Source organism: Zootoca vivipara, chromosome 11, assembly GCF_965207765.1.
Source record: "Zootoca vivipara chromosome 11, rZooViv2.hap1.1, whole genome shotgun sequence".
Taxonomy (NCBI): Eukaryota; Metazoa; Chordata; class Lepidosauria; order Squamata; family Lacertidae; genus Zootoca; species Zootoca vivipara.
In genome coordinates, this window is record NC_142594.1 from 21,840,696 (window position 1) to 21,859,456 (window position 18,761).

At 44.3% G+C, this 18,761-nt stretch overlaps 1 protein-coding gene across 5 annotated transcripts in view; it reads right to left on the reverse strand.

Annotated features, from left to right (window-relative positions):
* Nucleotides 1-18,761, reverse strand: part of CREB5 (cAMP responsive element binding protein 5) — a 267,267-nt gene that overhangs the window by 213,216 nt on the left and 35,290 nt on the right. Inside the window, exon 2 of one of the 5 annotated variants that reach the window (XM_088654195.1) lies at nt 7,550-7,610. The exons of the other annotated variants lie outside the window; for them this stretch is intronic. The gene's annotated coding sequence lies outside the window, so the exon portion shown is untranslated. The remainder of the gene's footprint in view (nt 1-7,549; nt 7,611-18,761) is intronic. 5 annotated transcript variants of the gene reach the window in all.

Genomic DNA, 18,761 nt, shown 5'->3' on the forward strand with positions numbered 1-18,761 from the left:
CAACATCTCTCAAAATTTATTGCACTGTAGTGACCAAGTAAAGCACGGTATTGGCAGCCTACATATGCTAGGAAACCCACCGCATTGTTGAAGCCAGACACGCCGATGAAATATCACTCACTCTGCACAGGGCAGAAAGATACATGGCATTCAGACGGAATGAGTGTGCATAAAGATCAGCTGAAGACAGAACTGTGTTCAGGTCAATATTGTTTAATATGTATTCTCTAATGGGTAATTCACATAGCTATGGAGGGGGAGTGTATTCTGACTTTTCCATAATCTTCACAAACTGACTGTGATAGGATGTGTATATATACATACATATCAAAATAGGCAACTCCTGCAGCCAAGGTGGTGCAAAACCTATTGCTCTCCTTTCCTTTGGACCACATCAGCAAGGCTGAGAGGAGGGTCTTGTTGTCTGGGCAGCCCAGGACCTCCATACACAATGCCCAAGCTTATACCACAGAGAGGTCACTTCAGTGCTGCTGAGGCAGCAAAAACAACGCAGGAGGCAGCACTTATGAGTTACTGGTATCTATAGCCACAGTAGGTGCTGTGATTCTCCAGCAGTTTAACTTCACCCCCGGAGGCGCATTCCGTTGTCTCTCAGATGCCAATGATACACAATAGGGGGGAAGGGACTTTTCGCATATACAGTGGTACCTCAATTTAAGTACACAATTGGTTCTGGAAGTCTGTACTTAACCTGAAGCGAACTTTCCCATTGAAAGTAATGGAAAGTGGATTAATCCGTTCCAGACGGTCCTCGGAGTATTCAATCTGAAGTGTACTTAACCTGAAGTGAACTTTCCCATTGAAAGTAATAGAAGGTGGATTAATCCGTTCCAGACGGGTCTGCGGAGTACTCAACCTGAAGCGTACTTAACCCAAAGTATGAGTGTAATTGGTTCTGGAAGTCCGTACTTAACCTGAAGTGAACTTTCCCATTGAAAGTAATGGAAACTGGATTAATCCGTTCCAGATGGGTCCACAGAGTACTTAAACTGAAAGTACTGAAACCGAAGCGTACTTAAACCGAGGTATGACTGTACTGGAAATGAAACCCCAATATTGTTGTAATGTTCTTGTGTAGATTAACCCACCACCACCACCCCCATCTCAAAACACGTGCTTAAAATTGAACGAGAGAGATTACAATGCCCAGGTACATCTTCAGTGGTACTGCCAAGTTGGAAGGAACTCTGAGCAAGATTCCCCTCTGGCAGGAAGGAGGGATGTTGCCATGACTGCTCAAACCCTTCCCCCCTAACCCTTCCCACCCTAACCCTCCCCTGTGGCACCTCCTTAACTGCTCTAGCACCCATAGCCTGCCAGCATGGCCCTTCTGTATCCAACCCATGTTCCCCATACATCAAAATCAACTTAGCCACAACCCCTCTTCAATGCCTTCCTGTCTATACCCCAAGGTAGCCCACTCATAGACCACCTCAAGCTCTTCCCACATTTCAAACTCAGAAACTAGGCCAATGCAGGGCAGGTGCTGGTAAACAGCCTCTCTCACTATCTTAGATCCCAAGCCTCACTGTCAATCTGTCATGGGGTTAGTGAATATACATTGCAAAGCATGGATCCAAACACAGCCAGGAGCAAATTACAGACATATTTAAGTAACCTGAAGTCTGGGGGTTTTGGCCCTTCAGATTTTCCGCAGGTTTGGAAACACCACCAGATCACACAAAAGAATTCAAAAATACAACACGTTAAACAACAAGCCCACTCCTCAAATGACCACTCCTCAAATATTTCAATATATAGCCCCCCCCCCCCTGCTCACTTTGTATCTTACCCTTGTGGGTATATCAGATTAGCACAACGTTGCCGTTGCACAACTGCTGGAAAGGAATGGCGTGAAATCACTGAACCCTGTTCTCCTTTCAGTCTTTGCATAAAAAACAAATAGCTAAATAAAATATCTGAAAAATTTGTACGGCTTAACTCGTAAGAATATCACGCAGTCTTGTTTCCTGTTCCAATGTTATTCTTGAAGTGGGCTGCAGTCAGAATCTGATTTTCATCGAGCTATTATTATTTGCAGCTGTGCGACCTTCTTAACCCTGTTTCAAAAGTGACATTTCAGCCTTCAGCTTCATCCTGACTGGATGTTGCAGAGTTTTCAACCTTGCGATTAACCCTTAAGAAAGGGACAGAGTAATTGTCGTACATCCACCCAGTCTAGGTCAGAGGCTCAGCCTTGAAAACTACTCACTATGGGCATATTTGTTTTCCATGGAGAAATAATACGTAAAAAAAAAAAGCAGCTTCGATGGAATGTAAAATCCACATGGATTCACGAGAAATATCCATGAAAAAGAGAGGAGGGGAATCTAGTGCCCTGCATGCTGATCTCTCTTAGAAAGTCCACATGCCAGACATTGGTTCTTCATGCTTGACTTGGGGCAACTTCCAATGTTACGGGACAGACAAATTTCTGTTTGTCTACACTACAGCATGCTTCATAAGCACTCTAAACCATGAAGGAGGGAGATGCATGCCAGCCTTGATGTTTATCATGCATCTTCAGTCACGCACCAGCTCCTCACTATACATTATTAAGTGTTTGATGAAAGAAACAAGCAGTGAACAAATGGGAACTTGCCTTGCCTGTGAATCTTGAAGTATCCCGTAGCATTTAGCCCAAGTTCCTGTGGGCATTATTCCCAACTCCCCTCGAGTTTTGTTTCCCCCCCATTCCTAGAAGTTAGCATTCTGTGGACCCCGGTTACGCTCAAGTCTTCTCTGGGTTCTTTGTGGGGAATTGTTTCTACAGATTCGTCCCGTACTACTGCAAACTTCAGAGTTGCACTCAATCTGCTGACAGCTCTCTCTTGTGTGTGGCTGTCGTTCGCCGGTGCTATTTTTCTAGAACTACCATGAAACGTCCCTCATTGTCTTAGACTGGCAATGGTGCCCACCTTAGAGGTGTTGGAACTGAATTCTGGCAAGTTCCGGTTGGGGAAATAAAGCCTTGATTGTCGCTATTTTGCCTGCATAAGTCACAGAGGATGGAGAATTGAACTGGAATCTCGAATGGACTGAGCTGCCTAGTGAAGACATGCACCCAGTTCAGACCAAGGTTTCTTGCTTTGAGCACACAAGCCTTGTGTTTACATGCTCCCACACTTGAACACAAGTGGAGAAAGGTTTTTAACTTCCATTCCTAGTCCACACACACACACACACACACACACACACACACGTTTCCCATTTTCAGCAAACTCAGTTTGATATCCTGGTTTGATATCCATCCTGGCTTGCTACCTAAATGTGGCTCGTACAAACTACAAACTCCCATATTAATCAGAAACAGGAAACTGATGTTTAAGGGGCCAAAAAACAAGACAAGAAGCTTTAAATTGCTGCCCTGTGCACATGAAGGCAAGTGCAGAGGCCTGAAGGCAAGTGCAGAGGCCTGATTCTCATGCTGACTTGTTTCTAACAACACATCTTGCATCCTTACACACTGGTCATCATTGTCAACCTCTGCAATTTGCCCAGCTTGATACAAAGGAATGGCCTGCAAACTTACATTTTCTAGCTTCTACACTAAATGCATGAGGTCGGGATTTTTGCTTTTACAGGTACGCTATAGGAAGAAAGGTGGCGCTGTGGGTTAAACCACAGAGCCTAGGGCTTGCCGATCAGAAGGTCGGCGGTTCGAATCCCTGCAACGGGGTGAGTTCCCGTTGTTTGGTCCCTGCTCCTGCCAACCTAGCAGTTCGAAAGCACCTCAAAGTGCAAGTAGATAAATAGGTACCGCTCCAACGGGAAGGTAAACGGCGTTTCCATGTGCTGCTCTGGTTCGCCAGAAGTGGCTTTGTCATGCTGGCCACATGACCTGGAAGCTGTACGCCGGCTCCCTCAGCCAATAACGCGATATGAGCGCCACAGCCCCAGAGTCGGTCACGACTGGACCTAATGGTCAGGGGTCCCTTTACCTTTACAGGCAGAAAGCAAATGCACCTTCTTTTTAAGCACTGAGATGGAAGACATTACCAAAATGAAACTGCATTAAATTAAGTTATATTCATCATGCACATACAGTGGTCCAGTATAATGAGCTTTTTCTTATTTGCAATCTACTATGTCCTCCAGTAGACTTCAGCCCACACATATATCTGCTACCTTCATGGTCTATTTCATGCATCTGATGCAGGATACTGCCTACACAAACTTGTGCCACAATAAACCAGTTAGTCTCTCAAATGTCATAATGATCATCTTGGTTGATTTATTTTCTGGGGGGCAGTAAATCCATTAGCATGGCTAGTTTTCTGGAATTACTCTAAAAACAGTATCATTCAAAACATGGTGAAGGAAGAGTTAATGGCAAACTTTGTTACCAGTTTCTCCCTGCCTGAGTAAACCCTCCCACCAATTTTCAGGATCATTGGAATGAAATGGAGTATGATGTTTTTCCTTCTGTCCAGCTGAAGTGCTTGTTTTAAAAACAGCTAGCATCAAGCTTTCCACATATGTACACATACAGGATTCATTATTACACTTGTGGCTGTTTGTGCTGCTATGGTAAAGGACCTGTCACCCATATTTTCCTGGATTAAAATATTTCCAAATGGGTCTGAATGCTAGGAAGAATTCTACATGTGTGGCTTTCTAAACAGGCCTTAGCATGATCGATGGCTGGAACCTCAAATCTCAGTGGTGCTTTTAGTGTAGTTTTATGCAATTATATGTAAATGCTGACTGCATACAGAAATACAATCGAACTGGAAACTTATTTATTTTTTTAATGGAAGAGTCCTCTATCAATCTATATAAAACAAAATGTCAAAAATTGTGGCAATCTTCTGAGTTCTCCAGAATTCTTCATCAGGGAAAAATTTGTTAAAGAAAGTAGGGACTGGGGCAACAAGGAAAGCACACGCACACACGCGCACACACACACACACACAATTATGCTGATGTTGTAGCCACAAGTTCAACTTGTACACTCAGTTCCAAAATGGAGGTTGCAGAATAAGTCCCTCCCATGTGACCTCCAAGGGATCATAGATTGTAGGATAAGGAGAGGGACAAATATTCAAAAAATGAGAGTACCAAAAAAACTTATTATAGGCTTTCTTTTCGTAGATATAGATATAAAAACAGAAAACAGTACAGAATCATTGAATGGAGAAAGTATCTGAAACAGATTTTTTTTAAAGGACAGAACAGAGATCAAATACTATGTTAGATACAGATCCCAATTTCCCTCATGGACTTACTCTGGTGAAGTTTTACGTCCATCTTCCAAATCTAAACATCACCTTTGGGATGCAAGAAGAGAATTTCCCCTAGTGTAGTTCACGGTGTTCATGAATTAAAAATTCCCAGAGAGTGGAGAATTACAATTCATGGCTCAGAAGCCAGTTACATATCTCCAAACACTTGAGCTGAGAAAGTAGATAGACATTAATGGGGTGTACCAGATGGCGCTGTGGGTTAAACCACAGAGCCTAGGGCATGCTGATCAGAAGCTTGACGGTTCGAATCCCCGTGATGGGGTGAGCTCCCGTTTCTCGGTCCCTGCTCCTGCCAACCTAGCAGTTCGAAAGCACGAAGTGCAAGTAGATAAATAGTTAGGAAGGTAAACAGCATTTCTGTGCGCTGCTCTGGTTTGCCAGAAGCGGCTTTGTCATGCTGGCCACATGACCTGGAAGCTGTACACCGGCTCCCTTGGCCAATAAAGCAAGATGAGCGCCGCAACCCCAGAGTCGGTCACGGTCAGGGGTCCCTTTACCTTTACCTTTTTACCAGGGTTAGGGGGCAGGCCTTTGGGGCATAGCTGCCAAGTTATCCCTTTTTTACAGGGATTTTCCCTTATGCTGAATAGGCTTCCTCGTGAGAAAAGCGAAAACTTGGCAGCTATGCTTTGGGGGAAGAAGTCAAGAAACCCACTCCACTGAATGAAGAGGAGGGTCCCTCAAAGTAGTACACCTTAGCATTAAAGAGGACCCGCTACAGAAGACTGCAAAACCCAGAGCGTAAACTACCTAAAACTGTGCCATCTGCATGTTGCAGGTTATGACCTAGAGAGCCTAAAATATAAAAAAGACAAGAACAGGGATTGCAGTACTGTAAACTGGCAAAGCAAGAATGGGAAGTAGCAGGAGATATTGGGGAGTGGGTTGGGGAGAGAGAAGGCTGGAGAAATATGAAAAGTGGTAAAGGAATATGACTCCCATGGCCATGCGATGATTTTAGTAAATGACTCTCAGGTGCAGTGAAGGCTGGTCCAGTAGGGTGAATTGGGTGCTCCTCCACCAGCCTCAGCCTGTCCTCACCCACCTACCTCCTTACTTGCAACCAGTTCAGTGGGTCATTAAGAGAACCTCACCGAGCAACAGTTTTCAGAGTGGCTTCACAATTTATCCCTCTTCACTGGAAACACTGGAAATATTAGCTCTGTGAGGAGAATAGAGGTCTCCTAACAATTCTTAGCGCCCTACACAAACTGCAGCTCCCATAACTTTAGAACTTTAGAACTTTTAGTAGTATTAGGTAAAGGTAAATAGAAATACTTTATTGTCACTGTTTACAGTGAGATTAAACGATTCCCCTTCCCCCACCACCTCAGTCCTCAGGGACCCCTGACAATTAAGTCCAGTCACACTTTAAAGGCCGAGGGAGCCGGCATTTTTCCACTTCCGCACAGTTTTTCCGGGTCATGTGGCTAGGATGACTAAGCTGCTTCTGGCGAAACCAGAGCAGCGCCCAGAAATGCAATTTGCCTTCCCGCCGGAGCAGTACCTATTTATCTACTTGCACTGTGTGCTTTCAAACTGTTAGGTTGGCAGGAGCTGGGACCAAACAACGGGAGCTCACCCCGTCGCAGGTATTCGAACTGCCGACCTTTCGATCGGCAAGCCCAAGCAGCACAGTGGTTTAACCCACAGCACCACCCACGTATTACAGGCCTTTAAATGTATGGTGTGAATGTGGCCCAACTTAGGCAATATGGATTCCATGGGTCAGTCAGGACTGTTTGGGCACAATAGTGCTAGAGGGCTATGGAATGATGCTCCCAGTGTAACACATTTGATGCCCACTGAAACATTTCTGAGGTAAATAAATTTGTGCATAAGTTGCCTTCCTTGGGTCCCATCTGGGGACAAGGTGGGGTATAAATAAATATATAATAATAAGTAATTTAAAAGTGTGCAAAGGCCAGAGAAGGCAATGACTGCTCCAGGGAGAGCTCTTAGCAACATCTGGTAAATACACAACACTTGAGATGCTTTCTCGTATGGTTGCAGGTGGGGCCCTGTCAAAGGGCTGCCCTCTCATTTTTATCCATGGGCTCATTGCATGTGGCGTTGTGACTTACAAGCAACAACTTTCCTTGCTGAACACCAAGCAACCGTTCCTGTTGTTGTTATTTGTCTACAGTTCATTAAGAGGTTTCCCTCCAAAAATAATATTGACAGAAGGTTTAAAAAAGAAAAGAAAAAAAGATTGTACTGTATTTCCAGTATGCTAATTGCTTTAGTTTACAGTACACCAGGAGATAAAAGAATGGGCCTACCTTGAGCGTAAATAAATAGCTGGCTTTCTGAAGAGAAGGAGGGGGAAACATGAAAGGCATCCTGGGGAAAACAACAACACGAGCCTTTTCAGCTGACTTTCATACCAAGAACAGATGTAAGGTTCTCCTCTCCACCCCCCACCCCAATGCAAACTTTGAAAAACATTTCCAGGCACCTTTTGCCTCCTGGTTCATCTTTCTGAAGTTTCTAAAACCAACAAGGGACATACAGCGCAATGTTGCAATGTGGGTATATCTATACCAGCTTTAAAGACAAGATCAGCCTGAATCCCTCAGCCTAAATGAGAATTCCTAGGGACAAATGAGAACTGATGGGGAATGCTGGTCATTTATAACTCACCAGGTAAAGGTAAAGGTAAAGGGACCCCTGACCATTAGGTCTAGTCGTAACCGCCTCTGGGGTTGCGGCGCTCATCTCGCATTATTGGCTGAGGGAGCCGGCGTACAGCTTCTGGGTCATGTGGCCAGCATGACTAAGCCACTTCTGGTGAACCAGAGCAGCACACGGAAATGCCGTTTACCTTCCCACTGGAGCGATACGTATTTATCTACTTGCACTTTAACGTGTTTTCAAACTGCTAGGTTGGCAGGAGTTGGCACCGAGCAATGGGAGCTCACCCCGTCACGGGGATTCGAACCGCCGACCTTCTGATCGGCAAGCCCTAGGATCTGTGGTTTAACCCACAGCGCCGCCCGTGTCTCTTTTAACTCACCAGGTAACCTTTGATTATTCTGTTGCTCCTAATCAAACAGGGCCATAAAATACCTCACTCCTCCAAAAACATCTAATTACAGTATTTACAGTACAGTATTACAAAAAAATTAATTACAGGAACCAGTATTTATATGAACCATTATATTTGGTAGGTTAGTACAGTATTATAAAATGTGGATCTAGACACCGGCAAGTGGATTTCTGCTCATAAAATGTGGCTTTCCAATCTGCTCCTTCCCACTATAGTTCCTTCCTTGTGTACCATCCCTTCTCCCACTGCTCCTGAGGCTGAATAATTCTCCAGAATGGTGCTTAGGGTGTGGCAGTTGCCTACCTACATGGCCCCAGGGCTGGTGTCAGAACATGGCATTTCTCAGCAGCTCCAGAAAGCTCAAGGAAGACTGTGACACATTTCTCACAGTGCCCTGATCCTATACTATAGCAGGGGGTTGCACAGGAGCACTGAAATAAATTTAAATTCCTTGCCACCTGGTGCTCAGAGTTCTAATGTTGCTGTTCACTGTCTAATAAGCCTCCACATCAAGGCTCATGATCTGTGTGTGTGTGTGTGTGTGTGTGTGTGATAATATAATAATAGTTACAGGTAGGTAGCCATGTTGGTCTGACGCAGTCAAAACAAAATAGGTGCTACTGGAAGGATTTTTTTAAATTTTGTTTTAATATAATAATAATAATTTATTATTTATACCCCGCCCATCTGGCTGGGTTTCCCCAGACTGTACAACTCTGTCCAAAGACCTTCCTCAACCATAATTCTCATTGCACATTCTCACATAGACCCAGTTTTTTGCATCAATCCACATAAAGTATCTGAGAGGATCTCCCAATATTTACACCTTTAGGAGCTACGTCCATGAATTCAGAAATTCTGTGTACATGTAAACCTGCCCTGAGACAGTCAGAATCCTGTTCTGATTGGATCCTTGTTCCACCTTTCCTCTTGGGAACTGCCTCATAAATATAACATGCTTTTGGAAATAGCTTATCTCCAACTTCTATGGCCAAGGACAAGAGTAGCTAGTGTGGTAACTCCTGATGTTGTGGATTACAGTTCTCATCATCCCAGACATTGACCAAGCTGGCAAAGGCTGATGGGAGTTTGTTCCAAAACATCTGGAGGTACATTGGTCCCCCCTTCAGCCCAGGGAACTCTGACCTCTTCCACAAACAGAACCCAGGCTTAGTTCAGGAAAGGATGATCTGTACATTGAAGTACTTTAGGATTTCTGCTGATAAAGCACTTTGTGTTTTATTTTCTTTTAAAGGCAATGCTTCACTCCCCCCCCCCTAGTAAATATATCTTAATTAGAGCTGTTGTAAGTGTCAGGCAGGTATAACTCAGGACCGATCCCACTCGCTAACTAACCACTCAGTTACATTATAATATTTTTGAGGAGAGTGAAACAGGAATAACTAGTTAGATCTAGGCTGGCAAGCAACTAGTAGACTTGACATGTGTTATTTCATGCTCTCTGGGATCCCCACAGCTCCACAATGGCCCAGCTCAGAGTTGGGGAATAGCAGGGCTGGTGGCAGCTACTCCTGTGCAAGTAACAAACAGGAAATTTCTCAGCCACTTCTTGTGAAAGATGGGGGATATTGTGTGCCTGTGTCAAAGGATAATTGGGGTGGGGTGGAAGCTTTGCCCCAATCTCCAAGGGTACCTCACATGTAGACCCTTGTTAATATTTGGGCATTTGATAAGCTTCACAACTTGTTTTCATCAGCGTCAAAGCAAAATATGGCACATACTATCAGCTTAGAGATACAAATTTAAGCAAATGCAAAATGTGATTGTGATTGTGTGTGTGTGTTTTGCAGCGCTTTTCTTTTTAGAAAAAGAGGTGCCAGAACTCACCCTCGTTCACTTGGTATGGCAATTGTGCTCACCTGAAAGGTGCCGGAACTCTGGGCTTGAAAAAAAAGCCCTGATATTTTGTCATATTAAATAGTTAAAATGCTCATAAATATTAATTTAAAAATGACTTGGTTCTGAAGGCACAAAGTAAGATGGCCATGGACATTTCCTCTCAGATTGCTTATAAACATACCGCTACTACCGTAGTGGCTGGTAATGGGTCCTGAGTGCTCACTGGAAGGACAGATCCAGAAGCTGAGGCTCCAATACTTTGGCCACCTCATGAGAAGAGAAGGCTCCCTGGAAAAGACCCTGATGTTGGGAAAGATTGAGGGCACAAGGAGAAGGGGACGACAGAGGACGAGATGGTTGGACAGTGTTCTTGAAGCCACCATGAGTCTGACCAAACTGCGGGAGGCAGTGGAAGACAGGAGTGCCTGGCGTGCTCTGGTCCATGGGGTCACGAAGAGTCGGACACGACTAAACAACAACAAATGAGTCAAGTGGATGTTGAAAGGAGTAGAACTGTTATATTTTTATGTCCTTATAATTTCACATCAAGTTGACCAAGGAATTACTTTTGTGTGAGAATTTCTCATTATTATCTTCATATGGTAGCTAAAAGAGGTGACCGTTTGCTTGGTATTTGGATAACTTGGGGGGTGGGGCGGCAGAGATAGAATATGACTAGACAAGCATTTGTGAAATAAAAAATATTCAAAGTATGTCTCGCACTTTTTTGTGTGCCTTATTTTGTTTTCATCTGTCCTTTTATATATGTATCATGGTTAGGGTTCTCAGAAGCTGGAAGTCATCTCACAAATCTAGAGCTGGTCCTGGGTAATCTTCTTAATTTTTATGTTCCCAGACTGAGGAGACTTTCTGTACATAGAACCTGGCAAGCAAATAATGTCCCAGGGCTCTGAGCTGCATGTCCTTCTGAGGTAGAGCACTTCATAGGTGCTTCATAATGCAATGTAGCCCAAGGCTCAGTCTGAGGAAGCTACTTCACAGGCCACACCCAAGGAAGACAACAATGAATGTGTTGTGCTGGTAACAAGAGGTGGGAGAAAATAAGGCACAAGCCAAAGGAGCAGGAAAATGTACTTTGAAAGGAACAGGAAAGGAGACGAAAGGCCAGAGAACCTTGTAATGTGGGGGGGAGTTACTGTGGCACAGACTGAAAGATGCACGCATACAACCCCACTTGTACTACCCCCCCCCAAAAAATGTAGTTTTACTCAATCTGGAATTGAAATAAATAAAAGAAAAAAGAAAAATTGTCCAGTAGCACCTTAGAGACCAACTAAGTTTGTTCTGGGTATAAGCTTTCATGTGCATGCACATTTCTAGTGTGCATGCACACAAAAGCTTATACCCAGAACAAACTTACTTGGTCTCTAATGTGCTATTGGACAATTTTCCATTATATATATATATATTTATTTCGACTGCGTCAGTCCAACACGGCTACTACCTACCTGAATCTTCAATCTGGAATCGTTTGTGCTTGTCCTTAACATGGTGCTTTTAGTCTAAATTGATTCCAGATCCTACCCCCACCAAGGTAGGTGTGGCTACTCGATATACATTTGAAAACCCTCCCTTTAATAGGGTATCCATGCCTTTTGCTTCCTGCACGCACTCAAGGTGAAGAAAGAGGTGGTTGCAATCTTCGTATACACCCAAGAATAGCAGATATAACCCCTACTGCTGGGACAACTTTCATCTGTTTGCAAATGGACACTCTGTAGGGTAATGCAGAATCAGTTGGCAACCAGCTTTTATTTTGGGAATAAGACCAGACTCTCAACAGGGGGTGGCAAATAAAAATAAATGCAAAAAACTAGGTTGCATGTTGGACTACACAGGGGGGGGGCACCAAGTACTCAGTCTAAACTGGTGTTAGAATAAAATCTTGTTTATACACAGCTGAAGGACTAAAAAAGCAAGAATGGAGAAGTCACATGCACCATAGTGGGGAATGGGCGAAAACAGATATAAAGAAAGAAGAAAGGAGCAAATGGGGTGGATCCAGGTGATCATTAGCCCTGGGCCATTTAAAACTAGCATTATAATGTACTGTATGTCAGTGTGTTGGGCTTATGGAAGGGCTATAGCAGTGCAACAGATGCATGCTGGGTTGAATGCAATGAGGAGTAATAAAGAAATCAGCAGATTATGTCTTGAAAATGCAGCTCTGTGCAGCTCTGTGCCCTTGCAACCCCTCCTTTTCCTGTTGTGTTGGAGCACTACCAAACACTTAACCACTTCTCTGCACTGTGATGTACTGCCTATGTAGTGACCTTTAGCCCATTCTGCACATTTAACAAATTTGCTAGCCAATTAACATAATGGCTTTCTGTACCCAAGGGCTCTCTGGAGATTATCAAAGGAGGAGGCCGAAGCCGAGCGTGAAATTTAGGGCACATCCAACAGAAACGCAGCTAACTAGATTAAGAGACACCACTGTCTTTTCATTCCTCCAGAATGAGAGTCCTGCTATTAGTTTCACAATGGAGTTGACGGCTGTTGCCATTTGCCGGCAGGATAAACACAGCATCCAAGCTCAGCTCCTCCAACTGAGCAAGACGGAGAGTAGATTTCTAAGATTCTAGACGATAGTTTGGATTTATCACTGGCAGAACAGGTAGCACATGTAAATATATTGCAGAGCCTGGCAGGCCAACCCTGCCCATTGTCAGATTCATGGAGCAGAGATTCCTTCGGCAAGTGAAAGAAAAATGTGACAAGAGATCTCTGTTGGAATGGGAAGATTTGCCTTTACTTGCACATATAGGATCATTTCCGTTCTCCTACACACACACACCTGCCAAAGAGCTTGATATGTGCCCGGGAGCTATGAAATAGCTCAATTTTGCTTTGGAGAAAAGATTGTTACACTATTGAATTACTTTTTTTAAAGGAGCATTTTCAGTTGAAAGCCCATTTCTGGAATCAAGCAGGCAGTTTTATCAGAACAATGTCACCCTGGTTTGCGAATTGTCATTAGGTGAAATTATTTACCCCTCCTGCGGAACATACATATTGTAAGCATAGGGCAGCGAAAATCAAGCACAACACACTTTCCTTTATCAAAATAATCTTGTATGTAAATATCTGAATAATACAAAATTTAGGAAAACCGAGTTCTGTTTGCATTACAGAATTGCTCATAGATATCTATACAGAAGGACAAAGCACAATTATTACCTGGGATATTTTCACAGCCAAAGAGCAGGTCAAGAAAGCTCTACTATAGCTCAGTATTATGCCCCTCCCAAACTTTTACATACATCCTAAACTACAGAAGCTTCATTTTTGTAAGGTAACCCCCCCCCCAAAAAAAAACCACAGAGCTTACTAGCACCAGTTGTTATCATTGTGTCTAGGACCATGTTACACAAAAGCAAACAAAATGATTTTGCATTAAAAAATATTTATAAAGAGGAGGATGGGGTATCCTCTCTCTGTTACCAGAGGTAACGTTGGCAAGTGTACCGTATAAGGAATTCACCATAAAGGAGGCCTAATGCTTTCAAAGGTTTACTCAGAGGATTAGTGGTTTGTTCTAGTTGTAGTAATAAAAAGTGGTTAGATTATACTGCTCAGGTTTGGGGAAATTTTCTACAGGGATTGAGATCTAAGAACCTGTTAACACACGGGAATGTGGCCGAGTTGAAAATTTCATCATGTATTTCATTACTGGGTTTCGTTTTTTTAGTGGGTATTGCCTTTTGCTGGCAATGGTTTGTTAATGGAATAAATCAAATTTCCAACACAGCATTCGGAGGAGGGCAGGTGTCAGAAAACACACAAGTTGTGTGGAAAGTTGATACCATTCCCCTCTCAGAAAACTTGTTCCTCTAATACGAGAAAAGGTTTTAAACTTCATGCCGTGGTGTTTTTAAAACTTTATGGCTTTAATATACCTACATGTGATTTTAAAGTTGTTATATACAACTAAAACCCACTGCTAATTCTTAGTCAACTTTAACTTGAAAAGAGGGGGGGTATTTAAAATAAACAGTGATTGAACTTGGTGCAAAGGATGTTGTGAAAAGCCTGACCATGCCATGAATATATATATATTCAAAATGAATTAAAATTAATAAAAACACTGACAGCGAGGGTCCCTTAAGGAGTATCAGCACCACAAGTTTCAAACAAAAGAAAAAGAAAATAAAAACAAGACAGCCTTTGTTTTTCAGTAGTTTATCGTCACTGGCACGACTGATTGGGCAATGGTTCTCAGGGAAGGACCCCAATGGCAGCGCAAACCTATTCATACTAAAAAATATGTACCTTCCCTGAAAATGAGAAGGTGGGAAATGTAATCGAAAAACCATGTAGCAAATACAGAGGGAATTTAATAAAACAACCCCACTTAGGGCTAACCCACCTAGGAGACCACTCCTTTACAGTTCTTGAGCTTTCAGCTTACTTGGGCATGCAAGCATAGGAGCCAACTCCTAGGGGCCATGGCGGTTTCGGCCCCCACAATAAAATATTTGAAGGGGCCGGGGCCCCACAATTTTTTTTTGCCAATTTCTATTCAAATGGTGTGTGTACACTGTGTCATGTGATCGATTATGTGGGGCAGGCCCCGCATAATATTTTACCTGGGCCACCACAATATTTTATTCAGGTTGGCACCCCTGCATGCAAGTAGTATTAGCTGTGCGTACCATAGAAACTTGCCGCGTAGACAGCGACAGAGCAAGCCGATTGGGCGCCTGGGGCGGTGCGCATATCCTGCGCATGGGGGCGGGGCCAGTCACCCGTGGGCAAGGGCGAGCCAGGGCAGGACACTCCACAGGGCCTCTGAGGAGTCTGCCTGCCTCCTCCCACTCAGCCGCCCTACAGCTCAGGGGGAGGCGGTGGGTGGACTGTTTGGGGCAGCGTGGAGCCTGCGGGCACCCAAGCCACCGCGTCACTCCCAGGAGAGACGCGTGGCTCGGGCGTGCTGCAGGCCCTGTGGTGAGTGCCGCCCGGCATTTTGTCACCCCCCTCAGTGGTGACACCCTGGACGGCCCTCACACACCACCCACCCCTTCCTTCCCCCCCCCCATGTAGATAAATATTTTCAGTGATTGACAATGAGCTGTGGAACTCCTTGCCCCGGAGAGCGATAGCTCCTTGTGAAAATAAATGCTCAAACACGCTGCTTTCACTTTTCACTTTTTTCGGGGAGAGATGCAAGATGTGTCTCCACATTGGGGGCAGAGTACATAACCCTCCTCTTCCAAAGCTCCACATTGTCTCATATAGCACCAAGTTTGGGTAAGATTGTCACCTTATATTTCTGCCACTGAGGAAATGTGGCCCTCTCAACCTTTAGCTCCATACACAGACGCATTGCAGAGCAAACCTAAGTGAAGTTGCTGAGAATGGTATACCAGTAGTTCTCTGGCACATCTCAAGCCCTGCTGGCTTGTTACTGGCCAGGGAGGAATGTGGGGGAACTTTATTTCCTACCTTTGCAGTTCCTGCTCCCAGCTGGCACAACTGAGAGACTCAAAGAATCTGAGCTGCTGTGGATTCAGCAGGTACAGGAGTCCTGCTCTGAAATCCCACCCCCTTCCCCATTTCAGGACTTTTCGCCTGCTACTGCCAGCAGAAGAGCCACTAGTTTCCCACATGCCTGGACACAGCTCTCCCCCAGCAGCACATTTTCAGTGGAGGGGTGCCTGTGCAAACCACCCTAACCCCCTGAAGGCACCAGAGACAGTAAGAGAACTTGCTCCATAAATTCATGGCTGAGCAAGCACCTGACTTTGAGCACATCTCAATCACCAAAGAAGGGAACATATCAAGCACACACAAAAAGGGCACAGATCTACATAGGCTATTTTGGGGGTGTATAAATGCAAATTAGGAAATGGTGATTTAAACAGAAATAAACTGCATCCCAGTCTGCTGACCAGGTGCTAATTGTTTATGGACAACTCCAGGGTCCCCAATCTTTCTTCGTATGGTTTGTTATCTTTACAGTAGACTTGGACCACACAACCCTTCAAACAGAGGACTCCATGAAATCAAAGACTGCATTTGTGAGTCGTGTAATGCCTACTCCCTTGAAGAACATGGCATTAACTAGCTTCATAGGCTGCCTCTGCTTTTCAGGATTTTGTTACATCTTGTAACTGTTAATGAATTATGTAAAATGTTCTGAGCTGCCTTAAAAAATGGCAAAGGTGGCAAACAAACAATGGCAGTGTTGATGATGATGACGACAACGACAATGATACATGGCTTAGCTTCTTAGAGGTCCAACTCCAATACTGTCCACTAAACTGCATATATCGAGTTGCCAGACACTTGTATATTCATCCCTTAACTGTAATGGCAAAAAATGGCTTCCATGTGCATCTGAGCCATCACTAACAGGAGTTACATATGACATAACATCACTTCCAATTCAATGCCCCTCAGCAGATTCAGTTCACACATTCAGCTGTCAAACGTCAAGTAATCAAGTGATGTCCCTGCATGTGTGACTCAGCCAAAAGTCTCTGAAATATTTTCCTTTTACATAATTGTTGTTGTTTAGTCGTTTAGTCATGTCCGACTCTTCGTGACCCCATGGACCAGAGCACGCCAGGCACTCCTGTCTTCCACTGCCTCCCACAGTTTGGTCAGACTTATGTTGGTGGCTTCGAGAACACTGTCCAACCATCTCGTCCGCTGTCATCATCAAGTACAACTAGTAGGTTATTCGCATTAGGACACCCCCTTTTTCCTGGTATATTCTGCTTCCCCTTTTCAACATAATTATTCTAACAGTATTCACATCACTCCTAATCAGAGGACGGAGGGGGGCAAGCCTGAAAGACCTACACTGGCTCCCGGTACGTTTCCGAGCACAATTCAAAATGTTGGTGCTTACCTTTAAAGCCCTAAATGGCCTCGGCCCAGTATACCTGAAGGAGCGCCTCCACCCCCATCGTCCAGCCCAGACACTGAGGTCCAGTGCCGAGGGCCTTCTGGCAGTTCCCTCGCTGCAAGAAGGGAGGTTACAGGGAACCGGGCAGAGGGCCTTCTTGGTAGTGGCACCCACCCTGTGGGACGCCCTCCCATCAGATGTCAAGGAAATAAACAACTATCTGATTTTTAGACGACATCTGAAGGCAGCCCTGTTTAGGAAAGTTTTTAATGTTTGATGTTTAATTGTGCTTTTAATATTCTATTGGGAGCCCCCCAGAGTGGCTGGGGAAACCCAGCCAGATGGGTGGGGTATAAATAACAATCATATATTATTATTAGCCTCCCCAAAATATTTTCAAGGTTCCCTCAAAATTCCACAGCGGTCGTGCATGCACACTGCAGGGTGTGCTTGCATCAGGCTTGCAAGTCAAAGAGTGTGCACATGGCACATCAGCATGCCCTGTGGTGTGAGAAAGTAACATCAGCATGCCACATGGCCCCTGGCCCCCTCAATCATGGGGGCAAGGCATGGCATCGCTTCTACAATTCTTCCTCCAATGTGATTACCAGTGCTTTTTTTTAAAGCAAAAAAAAAAAAGTGCCGGTACTTACCACGAAGTTGTTATACAGTAACTGCCATACTTTTAACATTAAAAAAAGAAGAAGTATCGTTATTGCATACCCTCGAGAATCCCCAGAAAAATAGCACCGGTGATTACTATACCATTCACATCTGAAAAATTGAAATTAGCATTTAGACAGCAAGAAATCGTAACGGAATTAAAACAGATCATATGCCTGGCAGATATGATTTGGAAAGCTAACTTCAAAATATGTCATTTCTTGTAACACACACATCCCAGCGCAAAATACCTAGAATTTCAAACTAAGACATCCTTAGGAATGCTGAACTTGATTCAAGACGGGGAAGCACCTGTACACAATTTGTGAATGATCTCACTCCGACATGGCTCTCAGTGATGGTAATTCAAGCTATACGATGGGGTCATGGACAAATCAGCTGTGGAAGTATTCCAGATTTCCTGGCTTTGAACTCCTTCCACTATATTCAACACAACTTACCAGAAAAACATAGTAAAATGAGATAATATAACAGTTGGAAGGTATGGCTTTATGCTTTAGGCAGCTCTTGTCCATCGCTGAGTTTTTGGGTTAAAGGTAAAGGTAAAGGGACCCCTGACCATTAGGTCCAGTCATGACCGACTCTGGGGTTGCGGCACTCATCTCCCTTTATTGGCCGAGGGAGCACAGCTTCCAGGTCATGTGGCCAGCATGACAAAGCCACTTCTGGCAAACCAGAGCAGCGCACGGAAACGCCGTTTACGTTCCCGCCGGAGCGGTACCTATTTATCTATTTATCTATTTATCTACTTGCACTTTGAGGTGCTTTCGAACTGCTAGGTTGGCAGGAGCTGGGACCGAGCAACGGGAGCTCACCCCAACGCGGGGATTCGAACAGCCAACCTTCTGATAGGCAAGCCCTAGGCTCTGTGGGTTACCCAGCTACAAAAGAGATCATGGTTTAATTGCCATGTTTTGTTTTCCTAGATCCCTGGAGAACACCTGGTGATTGGATTTTCCCTTGCTTGGAGCAAGTGCTTAAATAGATTTCAAATATGACACCTCCCTGACAATCACACTTACGGCCC